General features: G+C 45.9%; 1 protein-coding gene across 1 annotated transcript in view; it reads left to right on the top strand.

Moving 5' to 3' along the window:
• Nucleotides 1-16,103, top strand: part of Peli2 (pellino E3 ubiquitin protein ligase family member 2) — a 133,578-nt gene that overhangs the window by 42,873 nt on the left and 74,602 nt on the right. The window lies entirely within an intron of this gene.

Here is a 16,103-nt window from a genome sequence, read left to right as displayed (position 1 = left end):
GGTGGTCGTGTAAAGAAGAATAACACCCTTAGGTTCATATTTGAACTTGGTCCCCAGTTGTGGAACTGCTTGGGAAGGATTAGGAGGTGTGGCCTTATTGGAGGAGGCGTGTCATTGAGGGTTGGCTTTGAGGTTTCGAAAGCCCACGCCAGGCCTGTCTTCTCTTTGTGGTTGCTGCCTGTGGATCAGGATGTAAAAGTCTCAGCTACTGCTCCCATGTAGTGCCTGACTGCTTCCCACCATGATGGTCATGGACTAACCCTCTAAAACTGTAAGCAGACCAAGTAAATTTCTATGAGTTGCCTTGGTCACGGTATCTCTTCACAGCAATAAAACGGTAACCAAGACCAAGTTGGAAGTAAATGAAATGTTAATTTTTTTTAAAGGATTAAATCATGTGTGTCCTCTGATACATAATCAAGAGATAAGTATCTTGAGTTTCCAGTCTGACTGGCAAGTTGTTACACTGATATTATACTATGATCAGTTTTACATACTACACTTACGGCAAGTTTTCTCTCAATAAAACAATTTGCTATATAATACCTGCCTTTTAAATAACATATTAATATGCAATGTTTCTTACCGGGTTACTGGATGTGTTTGTGATTATGGCTTTGAACAACCTGGGCAAAGTCAAGCACCGGTTCTGTTTTTACTGAACACCAGCCTTCAGAGGACACGACGCTTCCTTGGAATCGAGTGTAGTGTTCATCGTGTTCATGCACGGCGTAAACAGTGATCAGCCTGCGAACAGTTGGCTGTTTAAGGATCCGTGTCGCGGCCTTGGAGAGGGTCTGAGAATGCACCAGCCCCAGCGGTCTGCTGATAGTGATGACTGAGCCAAAAAGAAAGAGTAGTGTAGAGTGGACAAGGTTGGCTACTGTGAAGGCTGGGAGATGATGTGACCTGGCTTCACCGGGACCTGAAGGATCACAAGGGATGGAGTAGAAGCGAGCTCTTGGGCGGTGAAGGACACGAGAAAGGTCTTACAGTCTGTCGTAGTTACTTCCCCCAGCCACCCCTGACAAAATCCCTGAGAGGTTGGTTTACTCCGGCCGCGTTTCAGGAGATGCCAGTTACGGCAACGGCGAAGGCACGGTGGCCGAGGGGCTCAGTCCCCGGTGGCTGGATCTTGTAGCACAAGCCTTTGACTTCATGGTGGATCAGGAGGCATTGATGGTCCTGGGAACAGAGCACACAGGACTGCCTCCGATTGACTGCCAACAGCCACGCCTCCCGTCCAAGGATCTGCAAGCTCCCTAAACAGCACCGCCTGCTGGGGATGGAACCCAGGACCTGCGCAGGACACCCCGTGTGGAATGTGAAGAAGGAAAACAAGACGGATGTTTGAGAGCACACAATGAGTGCCCAGAACATTCTTGGAGTGTAAATACGGTCCTTTTAATTCGGTAGAGCCATTGACATTTCTCTTCCCTGTTTTGCTTTGAATCTGTCCCGATTATCGTTTCCTTCGTTTTCAACGTAACGTTTCTCTTCACTCTATGGGGATCTCCCGTCATACAGCCGTGATTTCCTTTTAAAGTCGGGCGTTTTATGTTAATAGAATGGCTGACAAACAGAAAGCTGGGGCTCGGGCATGGTAATAGAGGACTTGGCTTAGAGTGTATACAGGGTCCTGAGTTTGGTTCATTCCCGCCCCCACGACAGACAGACAGACAGACAGACACAAAGACAGACAGACACAGAGACAGACACAGACAGACAGACAGACAGACAGACAGACACACGCACACACACATTGTAGACGTTAGATTTCGCTTTGGCTCTCCAAGCTCATGCTGTGATGAAATAGAACAAACTTGTCGCTAGCTCTGGGGAATTTGGCAATAAGGAATCCTCTGCCTTCTTCTCTCCCCACCTCTTGCTGCCCCCTTTTAGCTTTCATTATTTTTCCTACATGCTTAGATTTTTGCCTCAAGATTTTTAAACCATTCACCTTTTAGTAGTCGTGCCAGTCTCTGTACCTAAACACGTTATCCACAATATTAAGAATTGGGCACATCAGGCCTTGACCCTCTTTGTAATCTGGAAAAGAAAATATTTTCTCGGAGCCTTGGAAGGCTACTCAAGGTTTGCATTTTTAGGAGAGAATCTGGTAGGCTCAGCTTGGCCTCACCACGGCCCAGGGAGACAGACCAGGGCCGTGCTGTGTGTGGTGGGGGTGCGGGGTGGTAACCACTGGCCTACCTCAGCCTTACTTGTCCTTGTACGACTGCCTCCAGGGCTTTGTACCTAAGAAACACGGAATATCGTCTGTAGCGTGAATAGGGGTTGAATCTGTTTCTCCCATTCAGGGACCTAGACCTCAGTCACAGGCTGTGCCCTCCTGGGCCTTTCAGATGCACACCATTGTCTGTGTGACCTGCTAGGCCTGCTACATTTGCTCTGTGAGCCTTGCTTGCTGCTTCTGGGTTCCATCCAGGCACGAACAGTTTCTTTGTGCTCACATATTTGACTGAATCTATAAGCCAGTAGTCTGGTGGACAGGCAGGATTGAGGAGATGAACTCCCAGCTCCTAAACACACTTATTACCCTTCCCATGTTTTGTTTCCGGCCATGGCATTAGACATGACTACATCCCGCTGCCGTTCCTGTCTCCTGTGAGTCGATGTTCCTGACTTACCTCGGTCCTGGCCCCTGCTCCCCTTGCTGACCTACAGTTTATTCCTTCATGCACTTCAGTGACCTGGTGTCTGGCCCGACCTCTCTCCTAACACCTTTGTCCTTGTGTCTTCCCTCAGTCTCTCTGTTTGAGGGCAGAGCAATGATGTCTCTTGGCCAATGGTAAAGTCAGCGGGAGACGGGCCCTCTTAGTCGCCCATGAATGCCAGCATTAAAGCCAGGCAGATTCTGATGGCAAGCCCACGCTATTGTTGTATAATCTCGGCTTGTATAATCTTTACCTGTGTACATATTTGCTCTGGGAAGAATACAGGTCCTCTCCGACTGTATAATGTGGTTAGAAGTATCAGAAGTCCTGTTTTACTCCTGGCAGATCTGTTACACAGGCATAAAGCCTCATATTTTATTCACCCATTCATCTATTCAACAAATATTTATCCAGTACCTTCCACGCCCAGGCATTATGCCAGGTACTGGGTAGACTGCCTCGGGCAGACGCATCAGCACAGAGCTAATCGGCCAGTGTGGGCAAACAGTGGAGTGTTGTTTGAGTACATATGCAACTGTGCACTGTGAGAAGCGCTGAGAGGAAAAAGGCACAAATGTGGACCAGGTCGGCAGGGAAGAGTCTCTGCGTGAGGGCGAATAATCCTCTGCAGACTGGGAAACGTTGGGGTAGAGCCAGCCAGGGATGCAGAGAGATCAGGCCTAGCTGGAGGATTTGAGTTTCTCCGAAAGGGAAGCATTGGGGTTTGTACTAGCCGGGAAATGGAGCGGATATCCTGGAGCTGTTGTTCCCAGCGCTGGTTCTTATAGGAGCTTATCTGGTGTCCTCACACCTCACCTACTCTAAGATCAGTACTCATCCAGTCTGATGGTGGCGACCTTACGGCCTCCTCTTACAGATGCACCTCTATTCAGCATGGCTCACCCAGGAACCAAGCTGTGGACACGTAAGCCTTTGGAGACCGACCATACCGCAGCGGCGTGTTTGAGTGGGTAGTGGATGGAACACTGTGAGCATCACAGTGATTGTGAGAAGTGGGAGAGCTGATGTCATCTTTAGTGTTAGCTCAGCAGCTAACAGGATTCATCGAGTCCACCTTTGAAGTGTGTCTTGGTGGCCCTGGAAAGCATAGCTGACTGCTTGAGGAGAAGCACCAGCTTCTCAGTGTCCCCAGATTGTTCACTGGTGCTGCTTTTACATAGTTTGGCTTTACAGTCTTGATTTTGGTTTCCTTTATAGTCACTTTGTTATAAATCTTCAGTCCGTAGTGTGAGAAAACCTGTTTGTTTTGCTTGGTAAGACAGGGTGTAATATGTAGTTTAGGTTAGCCCTAAACTCACTGTCCCCCTGCTTCAGCCTCCTGACTACGTGTATGAATCACCACACTCTACTCTCTGACAGTTTGAAGTTCAAGAATTAGTTAGTGAGATTATTGTAAATAATTTAATTAATTCAGTAAGGTATGTTATAGTTTGGGCTTTTCCATTTAGGCGCACTGTAAGTATGAATATTCTGAACCTATAAAGAAAAGAAAAGAATGAGTAATAAACTGCAGAGCTGAATGTATCTTGATTCTCTACTGGATACAAACATAAAACAAACTGTGTCATTTCTAGAATGAGAAGCCACTTATTTCAGTAAAACTGCAGGCACGGGTCAGCTTCTACATGGTTAAAGTAGCAACTTGTCGTTACTGAGTGTTGATAAAGCAAAGACGGTGTGCCCGAGAGCATGCCATACAGTTCACCTGATTTCCTGACAGAGTATCCTGCCTTCCAGTACAGTTCTTGTAGGAAGTGATCATGTCAGTTTAAATTTATGGTTCCGATCATTACACAACATCCACTGAGATGGGGGAAAAATCACCCTTTGGAAAACTTAGAAAAGCAAAGCAGTAAAATCCGAGTCATCAAGGGCGAAGCGCCAACCATTTCACGTAGAAGTCCAGTGATTTACTTAAAGTGCAATGCGGAAGACTGTGGAGATGGCATGATGGCTTTCGTTGATTTCACAGAGCCGGAAGGAGTGACATCTGAAAAACATTAAGCTTTATTCTGGCTCTCATGGATTCAATAAAAATGGTTTCCAGGAGCCGTACTTACAGGAAAACCTCACAGATTTTGCACAGATGATGCAGGTGAGGAGCTGGGGAGAAGGGTCTGTCAGTGGACACTCTCCCTGGTGTTCTTTCTGTGGATGATTTGAAAGGTAAACTAAGGAAACCTTGTAACATTTTATGTTGAAAGAATTGGTTACTTCACATCAGAGTTACACTAGAGTTAAATAGCATTCTGAGGAGCCAGGAGTTACAATGTTGAGGTAACATCAAATACATACTAGAGTTAGATAGCATTCCGAAGAACCCGGAGTTACAATGTTGAGGTAACTGAGCCTTGATAGCAGCCTGCTGTGACTGTATCCTCTTAGCTCTGATGTCTCAGAAAGGCATTCGCCTGTGTGGAGACTGAGGTAGCAGTTGGCTGGGTAGCATTTTTAAGGGTTTGGCCTTGGTAGTGTAACTGATGTTATGTGAAGCGTTTCTTTATATTAAGAATAAGAAATTGTAATGCCAACATGGCCAGAGTTAGTTGACAGGTAATTGATGATAAAACCCATAAAAAGCAAATAGAGGCAAGTGTGGTGGTGAGTCAGAATATTTTAGAACCAAATCTGAAAAGAAATGCAAGTAAGAATTCCAGGAGAAAAAATAAAGTATCTGACAGCTTACCCGAGCATGGACCTTATATAGACTACAGATATGAGTAATGCATTATTTACTTTTAACATTATCTTTAAAATTCATTGATTCCTATTATCTGACCAGTTGTTTTTGGAATTCTGTAGAGCAAAAAAATCACACCTAATAAGTAATTTCCACGGCTTAGGTGATGGCAGAAACAGTGACTGTACGAGAGCAGGTGCTTTGAACGTGGATCAGTGAGCAAAGGGGCGAGAGCTGCCCCTCCAGCACAGTCAGGGTCCTCGTGTGTGCAGACTCTGCTCCCTTCCACTAACTGGAGCAGTGAGAGAACCTGGGTTCTTCAGTCAAACCCTAGCTCAGACATCGAGCCACGTGTGCAACTGCGTCAAAGAAAGGATCGTGCTAACAGCTTCTAATGACTAACAGGGAGCTTGGAAATTAGTGGGGTGACTCTGTGAGTGATTGATGCCATTGCCCACCACATTTGCGTGTGGTTTCATAGTATGAATACCAGGAAATGTATGGGGTGCTTTTAAGTATTTAAAACCAGCGTCACTTGCAGTTTTAGGACCTGAAACAACATAATTCCTTATCAGTTCTCTTCTGTAGCCTTTTGTGAGCCTTTCAAGTAGGTTTCAGTATGTTGTATAATACATTTTAACCTGAAGTTAGAAGTCTGATTCCAGATTCCAACATTGAGTACTTCCAAAAGGGCGATGTATTGATTCGCAATATTGGGATTTTCCTAGTTTCAGCAATTTAAAAGTTGTTTGTGTGTGTGTGTGTGTGTGTGTGTGTGTGTGTGTGTGTGTGTGTGACTCTGATTTGCTGTGTAGCGTGAATAACAGTCACGCTTTCAAATAAAAGAGTCTCTCGTATGCACTCTATAGGTAGTTAGCCCATTTGGGTGCAGGGGGCCTGTGCCTTAATTTCTGGTTTTGCCTTCATGGCAAAAGGAACCCTGCATGTAATAAGGCAGGAACTTTTAAGAGGGATTATCATGGATTATCAAGGGCCCAGTGTAATCACAAGGGCCCTTAACAGTGGAAGGGAAGGGTTTTTGATGCATAGTTTAGAGAGAGATGAGGGCAGAAGGGCAAAGGGGGCTTTGAAGTAGAGGAAGAGGACCGTAAATCAGAGTGCCTGCTTCCTCTTGAAGCTGGGGACAAACCTGTCAGCCAGTAAGGAAACCAGAGCTTCACTCTTCCCACCATAGGGTCTGCAGTCAACCCAAGTGTCTTAGAAGCAGTCTCCCCTGAACTCACTCACTCGTTGCTGTCCTCCTGGTGTGGTTCTGGCAGGGAATCCAGGGTGCCTGCTGAATACTGGCAAACAGGTCTGCAAGAAAATTTATTGTGCTTTTAGCAGCAGAGGTCTTTGATGGTTTGTTACAGCGGCAAGAGAAAACTTACACCTACTGTTCTATGGTAGATTAAGTACAAAACGCCTGTATTTGTGATTGGTTCTTAGTCTTGTGTTAGAGGAAACAAAGATATTAAGGGAAAAAAACGACAACTGAGGGACAAGGAACAATTTTGGAGGTAGAGAATTAAAACAGGAAATGTTGATTCTAGTGCTTGGCATCTTTAATTAACACTGTAATTATGTATATTACATTTACACAATAATTATAATTTTGACTCAATGCATGTATTAGTTGGAAAAATAATTTGTGTCCTTAAAGCAAAATTCCATTGACTTGTTTTTAACATATTAGTGTTAGAGAATGCTATCTTTAATTATGCTTTTAATCTAACCCAGTTGAATTATGACCCCGTTAGTCACTTGGAACCCTCTTTTTGTTGAGGAAGGGGGTCTTTTCTTATAACTTTCCCTTTGAAAACAGTGACCAATAAAAATTCAGAGGACTTTTATTTAGATTGCATTTTTTTTTTTTTTTGGTTCTTTTTTCGGAGCTGGGGACCGAACCCAGGGCCTTGCGCTTCCTAGGCAAGCGCTCTACCACTGAGCTAAATCCCCAACCCCTTAGATTGCATTTTTAAAGTGTCAAAAAGCCAAACCAGCCAAACCAACCAAACCAACCGACAAAAACGACCTGGCAAGTTGACTCACTTCTAAGGAGTGCGTTGCCCAGGGCCCTGGAGGATCACGTAATCACAGGTGCCGAAGCACGGAGTAGATTCCCTGAGAACAGGGGACACACTGAGGAGGCTTGCCTCTGACTGCCTTTTCTGAGCTGGGTTGGAAATGTGGCTCAGAAACCCATTCATTGCCAGACAGGGGCCGCCGTGACAACAAAGTGAATTAGTGAATTCTCGCTCACAAGGGTGGGAGCTGCCAGGCTGATGAGACTGCTCAGTGGGAAAAGCTGCACACGAACAAAGACGGGGTTTAGATCCAGTGCCTACCTAAGAGCCCAGTGCAACAGCGTGTCAGCACGTCTGTAACCCTGGCTGGCACTGGGCTGCAGAGAAAGGCAAATCCCTAGAATGTGCTGGCCATGCAGTCTGGGGAGCTCTGAGTTTAGTGAGAGACCTGTTTCTAAAAGTAAAATGGAAGACACCCGATGTCAATGTCCAGCTGCCACATGCACATTTTCAACTTGCGTACAAAACACACATGCACACACAGAGGCACACGCATACTGGCTGCACACACACACACACACACACACACACGCACACTCACACACACACACCTGCACACACACACACACCTGTACACACACAAACCTGCACACACACATAAACACACACAACACACCTGCACACACACACCTACACACACACACCTGCACACACACACACATACACCTGCATGCACATACACACACACCTGCATGCACATACACACAACACACCTGCACACACACACATACACATCTGCACATACACACACCTATACACACACACCTGCACACACACACATACACTTGCATGCACATACACACCTGCAAGCACATACACACAACACACCTGCACACACACACATACACCTGCATGCACACACACACACATGCACACCCACACACCTGCATGCACATATACACACACATATGCACACACACACAGTTGGAATTGGAAGCTGCCTTGTTGAATTGGCAGCACCAGTGGTTAGTGAGATCGGGTGTTCCGCAGAGAGCCCTTCTACAGAGGGATCAGTGATGGAGGCTTGACCTCAGTAATAGCGAGTGTGTCTGCAGGGGTGGTTTTGATAGCATGCTGTACAGGTGCAGGGAAATGAGTCCAGTGCAGCTGAAAATGGCGATGGAGTGGAGAGGGAATCGCTATCATGGGCTGACTGGGAATGACTGCTGTTGGTTTAGACTCTTGTGCTTCGGAGCACACGGTTCTCGAGAAAGTATGTTGGCCTCTTTGAAACCCCACGTGACTGTGTCCAACACCGCTTACATCTGCGAGCTCGGTCGATGGCATCTGTGTTCTAGGTAAAGAAGTCCTGGCCTCTGAGCCCTTTGGTTTTGTCTTGCAGAGCGGGCAGATGTGCTCGCTTGGACTGTATTCTCTTTGCATTTTCAGCTGCCCTCTGAGCTCCTCACACGGTCTGTTCTCTTCCTCTCCGCTCGCCAGATAGCCTTTCCCCTCACAGCTCTGTGCTTCTGTCGGTAACACCCTCGTTTGTTAACACATGTTTCCGTCTCATATACTAACCTGTGCTCTCACCTCCCCGGAATCTCCTCCCCATCCTCAGAGAGAAGTCCTTTCGGATCTCACAGAATGTTTGCTGTGCACCTATGCTTCGTCAGAGGTGTGGACTGGCTTTCCTCAGATACAGGAGCCTGTGTGTCTCCGCTGTCCTGCTGCCTAGCCCGACATGCTCAGCTCTTACACAGACGCTCTTACTTGCTTTGGGCCTTCCTGGGACAGCAGGTTACCCTGTAGGTTTGCTGTCCAGTGGCTAACTTGGAAGGCATCAACTCCTATACGGTAGTGGTAGCAATCGGCTAATGTACACTGATGTTGGTGAGGTGGGCTCTGGAAAGAATTACTCATAACAATGTCAGAGTGGGCTTTGGTTTCTGAAACCTGGCCCCTACACTTTTGTACCGGCCGTTGAGGTGTTAGAAGAAACTTAGCTAAAGTTGGGTTAAAACTGAAACTGAATTTGGTTGTAGGCTTCCTATGTGAACTTGATGATTTGAGTTTATCGTTTTCTTAGCTCCCAGCAGTGAAGCATTACTGCGAAGAAGTTTCTGAATCATTGAGCGCACTAACGTTGGAGGTCAGTGGACACCCTCGCTGGAGAGTGTGGTCAGCGCAGAGAGTCCCGTGACACAGCCCTCTCAAGGGAAGGTGCTTCTGGCCCAGCACAGCCCATTGCTCTGGCATTCTTCACCTGCCAGCCGAGTTCCACAAGCCTTGAGTCTCGAACATAAGAGTTGTTCTGCGTGTTTTTCCATGTAGAGCTGCGCCCTTGTTAAACACGAACAGATTAGATGTTTAAAAAAAAAAAAAAGATTTCTCTAAGTCGGTCATAATAATAATGTCTGGTTGGAATTGTTAACCTGGACATCAGCAATCTTTTTTCTATCAACTTTTTTTTTTTTTTTTTTTTTTTTTTTTTTTTTCGAGCTGGGACCAACCCAGGGCCTTTGCGCTTCCTAGGCAAGCGCCTACCACTGAGAGCTAAATCCCCAGCCCTCTATCAACCTTCTTTAAAAATCATTTTACTGCTGTAATAGTCGGGGATCTTAAAGCGATAGGACTCACAGAATGCACGTGTATTTAAGGGATGGGGGGTTTCCTGGTCTAACAATGGCTGACACACAGCAGGTAGGCAGAGTATGGCAGTTGCTCAGACCATGTGGCAGCATGTCTCAGCATCCCCGTTTGGAGATGAGGGCATGGAAGATACTCAGGGAGCTTCTGGTCTTCAGTCTACAAGGGAAACCTGGAAAGGAACGCAGTGGTGTTGGCGACAGGATAGGTGAACTTGCCAGCAAGAGTGAAAACAGCCAGGCAAACAACACAGTTCCTCTCCCCTTCTCTGGGCTTGAAGGGAGGGGAGGTAGGTACCACTTACATCAAGATGGGTCTTTCCTCTTTGAACTAATCTGACCGAGGAAACCCTCACAGGAGTTGAGTTGAATTCTGTACCAGACAACTGACATTAACCATCGCCGTTACGTTCCTTTGCAGCCTAGTCGTATACATAGAAGAGTGTGACTACCTCTAAAAACATACGTGTTCTGGGTGTGTTTGGGCAGACGTGTCCTGGTGTATGTGTGGAGGTCAGAAGGCAGCTCGTGGGAACCAGCTCTGACCTTTTACCCCGAGGGTCCCGTGGATTGAATCTGGCGTGAGCTTGGCGGCAAGTGTCCTCACATGCAGAGTCTACTTGCTTGCCCTGTCGTGCCTTGCTGGATCATCCGAACGGCATTGATATTTAAGTCTTACCAGCAGAGTAGAACTGATGTGAATCTGCTCGTCTTCGGTGAGGTGAATGGACTTCTGGCAAGCAGATCTTACCTAGTATTTTGAATTTCTTCCTACTTTCTGCTTAGCATGTGACGGTGAGTGTCGTTAGCCCAGGGTCTCATACGTTATAGGTGCACATCCTACTTCCGTACACCCCCAGGTATGGTATCTTTCATTTATTTCGACTTTTCCTTAGCATGCACACGTCTTCCATGTGGAATTTGATGGCGTTCCACGAAGCAAACACCTGTTTACACAGCACCCAGGTCAAGAAGCAGTACCCTGCCCGAGCCCTAGAGATCCGGTAGTTCCCCTCCTGGCTACTGTCCGAGCTAAGCAGTAACGAGGTGCCCACCGCCCGACCCGGAAGCCACAGGTGGCTTCTGCTCTTTAAAAACGGGTCCCACTGTGTGAGCGTCTCTGTGTCTGACTCCTTGTAAATGAAATACTCATATGTTGGATGCAGGAGTTTATTTAGTGTTATTTAATGTTTTGTGTGGATATAATTCTAATAACTAAGATGCCTGAAAGTTTTGATACCACCAAAATCCCAGTTAGATTTTTTTTTTTTTTTTTTTGGTTTCTGATATTTGGTATTTTAAAAAGCTATTTCACCTTAGGATGTAAAGTCGTGATAAATGCAAGTTAATCATAGCTACTGGTGTTTGTGTTTAAGCCTGCAACAATTTAGAAATCTAGCTTTTGCCGCAAGTGAAAAGAAAAAAAAAACCTACTTTCATTTGGAAAATTGGTAGATTTGCTAGAACAGCAATAATTTTATAGAGCTGAATATTCCAGGGAAAACTCTAATTCTATATTACTCTTTTACTACTGTGGTATGTTGCTGTCTTCCTCTGAAAAACATTTTTAATGCTCACCGATGACCATGTTTCCCTTAGTCTCCAAGTTTTTGTGAGGTCCAGAGGTCACTCAGAGATGGTGTGGACCAGTGTGGGTGATCCTGACCAGATTCGTGGCTCTGCTCCTTGCTGGCTGTGAGGCCCAGGGCATGCTCTCTAAGCGTATCTTTGCAGGGTTGCTGGTGAGGACCAGGCAAGATGGACCATATACACATCCCCTGCCTGCTAGGTAGGCTTAGGGGACCAGTAACTGTTCTTTTTAGTGGCTACGCAAGGGCCTCAGAATTTCCCTGCTTGAATTATAATACAAAGACAGCTTTAAAATTTTGATGCTGGTTACCACTTCCCTTTCTGATTTTAGTGTTAATATTTTTGTTTTTAATTTACTGTTTTTGAACAGTTGAGTGAGCACTCTAGTCAACTTGCCAAACTCGCGCTTCATCTCTCCTTATGCTAAGTTTCTCGTGCTTGCCCTCCGCTCTGCATTCCCACCTGTGACAGGAGAGAAGGTAGCTCCAAAGTTAAGGACAGGGAGTGTCCCAGCCTCAGCACTGTTGACAGCTTAGACTGGTTGGCTCCTCCGGGCATCCGTCCTCAGTCGTGACTGCCAAGGAGGTCCTCAGACATTCCTCATCTTGGGAGTCCTAGATGCCAGTTAAGGAGCATTGATTTAGACTGTTAATCTTTCGTCAGTGTGGAATCTGGAATTAAACTCCCCAGGTTGAACCCCCAGCCCCCCTTTGCCTGAGAGAACCACTGCAACCCTCGAACACTCAGTTCTCAATGAGAGAATAAATACTTACCCAGCTCTCAAGTTGGAATCATGTAAACCATGTACACGTAAAGTTCTTAAAGAATAAAATGCCCATTGACCACTAGTAATTAATATCTGTATAATTCTATACTAACTACTGTTAACTGCTGCTTCTAACATGGGGTGCCCTTTTACGTCTTCTGGTTGTCACAGAATACAAACAGAGTGGATCATAGGAGATAATACTTCTTAGCCGGGAAGTCCACGTTCAGAAGCTGCCTTGACATGGCTCTGATGCAGGACGAGGGAAGCAGAAGAAGCAGGAGGTGGTTCCAAATCCCTCTCCTTCAGACACAGCGCTGGAGGGGGGACGCGGGGGTGGGGTGGGTGAAGCCGTCACCTTACATTGGGCTTTATGGAAATGGATGTACTTTCTAAATTGACCTTTGATATGGGGTTTAATCTGGCTTTGGTTTTGATTAAGAAGAACTGGTCTCTTCTCTTAGCCTCTGTCTTCCCAGACTTGCCAGCACCCTGAGAACCAGCATCCCTGACTCCAGGATGAGGGGATTCCTGTGTAGGGGAGAATAGGCTGAAACTAATACTGATTTTTTTCTGGTGCCTAAGTTAGTGGATGCTCCCTCCTCCCTGGATTCAGCCTGGTTTGACAAGGATGGATTCATGTTGCCCACGCCTTGGTTGTGGTAGTGGTTGCTAATTCTATAGAATGAAAAGGCAGGGCTGGATGAAGGAGGGACAGAAGGAGCAGCAGAAGTTACGTTAGGGAATGTGTTTCCTTAAAGTAGGATTCTGGAAAAGGAGCTACAAGTCAATACCAGTCCTGCTCAACAAAGTGGGTCTCAGTCAGTCAGTGTAACACACCACACTATCCTCAGTCACTGTAACACAACACACTATCCTCAGTCACTGTAACACACCACACTATCCTCAGTCACTGTAACACAACACAGCACCATCCTCAGTCAGTGTAACACACCACACTATCCTCAGTCAGTGTAACACACCACACTATCCTCAGTCACTGTAACACAACACACTATCCTCAGTCACTGTAACACACCACACTATCCTCAGTCACTGTAACACAACACAGCACCATCCTCAGTCAGTGTAACACACCACACTATCCTCAGTCAGTGTAACACACCACACTATCCTCAGTCACTGTAACACAACACACTATCCTCAGTCACTGTAACACAACACACTATCCTCAGTCACTGTAACACAACACAGCACCATCCTCAGTCAGTGTAACACACCACACTATCCTCAGTCACTGTAACATAACACAGCACCATCCTCAGTCAGTGTAACACACCACACTATTCTCAGTCAGTGTAACACACCACACTATCCTCAGTCAGTGTAACACACCACACTATCCTCAGTCACTGTAACACAACACAACACCATCCTCAGTCAGCATGACACAGCACAACCCCATCTGATGACACTCCCAATGGACTCACATTTGTAGGTTGTTTGTTTGTTAAGGAATTCATCTGAAATTAGTTAGTGAGAGGTGTTCTTTAAAAATCTTATTCACCTTCTGACATTCAGAATATACGTTTGTTAAAGAAATAGCATTTTTCAGCTTAGAAATATCCATGAAGCTGGTATGAAATTCTAAAGGTAATTGTGGTGGTTTGAATACGCTTGGCCCAGGGAGTGGCACCATTAGAAGGTGTGGCCTTGTTGGAGTAGGTGTGTCGCTGTGGGCTTGGGCTTTAAGACCCTCATCCTAACTCCCTGGAAGTCAGTCTTCTCCTAGCAGCCTTCAGATGAACATGTAGAGCTCTCAGCTCCTCCTGCACCATGCCTGCCTGGACGCTGCTATGTTCCTGCCTTGATGATAATGGACCGAACCTCTTTACCTATTAAGCCATTCCCAAGTAAATGTTGTCCTTATAAGAGTGGCCTTGGTCATGGTGTCTGTTCACAGCAGTAAACCCTAACTAAGACAGAAGTTAGTACCAGGGATTGGGGTATTGCTGTGATAGGCCTGATCATGCTTTTGTTTGGGAGAATGTGAGTTTTGGGGGACTACAAATTTGGAAAGCATTGGAATGCTTTAAGTGGGGCTTCATGGGCTATCCTAGTACGACTGTGAAAGACTGTTACTGAGAGTGATTTTAACTGTGGAAGCTTGGCTCTAGAGGAGAAGAATTTTAACCTGTGGCTGAGAGATTGTTCTTGTGATAGTTTGGTGAAGAATGCCATCGCTTTTTGCCCTCGTCTGAACAATCTGTCTGAGGCTCAGGTGGGGAGGGTCAAATTAATTGCATTGACAAAGGAGGTCTTAAAAGAATCCAGGTTAGACTCTGGGCTGTGGCTTAGTCTCATGAAGAGTGTTATGATGCAGCATAGCAAGATTTAGAAAGAAAAAAATACAAAAACGCACGTTTTAAAGTAATTAAAGGGCACCAGGAAGTGCAATAGAGCTGGATGTTGTGTTCACATTGGGGAGTCCAGTGTCATGGGATGACCACCAAAAACAGCAGCAGCAATGGAGTGGAGTCAACCAGAGCCTAGAGTGCTACAGAGGGCAGAATTGGAGAACTGACAAAAACCCTTCAGAGGGGGAGCCCAGAAGATCATGTGTGGATCCCAGACATTGGAACAAGAAGCTGAGAAGTTGAAGTTCCCATGGAGACCTGAAAATGTTAAAGATGCCGGAGTTATGGGATACCTGCCGAGGAAGGCTGCTAACAGGAAGTAGCAGCAGCCCAGGTGAAAGCAATTGGTTGCAGTCAACAAAGGTGGAAAAGGAGTCGAAGATCTAAAGACCACTTTGACATCAGACATGGGGATGCAGAGTTTGGAGTTTGCCCAGCTGGCTCCCTGTCTTCCTTGGGAGTTACAGTTAAGTGATTGGATGAATCTCAGAAGAGACTTTGAACGTTGTTGAGACTGCTGTAGACTATGGGGCCTTTGGATGTTGGACTAAATGTAATTTTTATTATGCAGTGTTTAGGTATGGCCATCCATAGACTCCTGTGTTTGAACAAGCCTATGGGGGCCAGGGAGTGCAGTGTGGTGATTTGAATATGCTTGCCCGATTTGGAGGTGTGGCCTTGTTGGAGGAAGTGGGCATGGGCTTTAAGACCCTAGTCCTAGTTCTCTGGAAGCCAGTCTTCTCTTAGCAGCATTTAGATGAAGATGTAGAACTCTCAGCCCCTCCTGCACCATGCCTGCCTGGATGCTGCCATGCTCCCACCTTGATGATCATGGACTGAACCTCTGAACCTGTAAGCCAGCCCCAATTAATGTGTTGTCCTTATAAGAGTTGCCTTTGGTGAACGTGATTGTTGGGGGAGGATGGGGAGGGGAACACCATAAAGAAGGAGAGGGGAGGATTAGGGGGATGTTGGGTCTAAACCGGAAGGGAATAACACTTCAAATATAAATAAGAAATACTCAAGTTAAAAAAAAAAAAAAAAAGAGTTGCCTTGGTCATGGTGTCTGTTCACAGTAGTACAACCCTAATCAAGACAGTAGCTTCAAGCCCTTTCTTTCTTTTCTTTCTTTCTTTCTTTCTTTCTTTCTTTCTTTCTTTCTTTCTTTCTCTCTCTCTCCTCCCTCCCTCCCCCCCTCCCTCCCTCTTTTTTTCTTTCTTTCTTTCTTTCTTTCTTTCTTCTTTTTTTATAAAGTGGAGACAGAGGCTTACCTGGAAATCCATAGGGCATTGGGTCTGGGAATCTCTGTAGGTATCAA

This window comes from Rattus rattus, chromosome 12, assembly GCF_011064425.1.
Source record: "Rattus rattus isolate New Zealand chromosome 12, Rrattus_CSIRO_v1, whole genome shotgun sequence".
Classification (NCBI taxonomy): domain Eukaryota; kingdom Metazoa; phylum Chordata; class Mammalia; order Rodentia; family Muridae; genus Rattus; species Rattus rattus.
The sequence above is the reverse complement of the archived record's forward strand: the minus strand, read 5'-3'. Positions and strand labels throughout refer to the sequence as shown.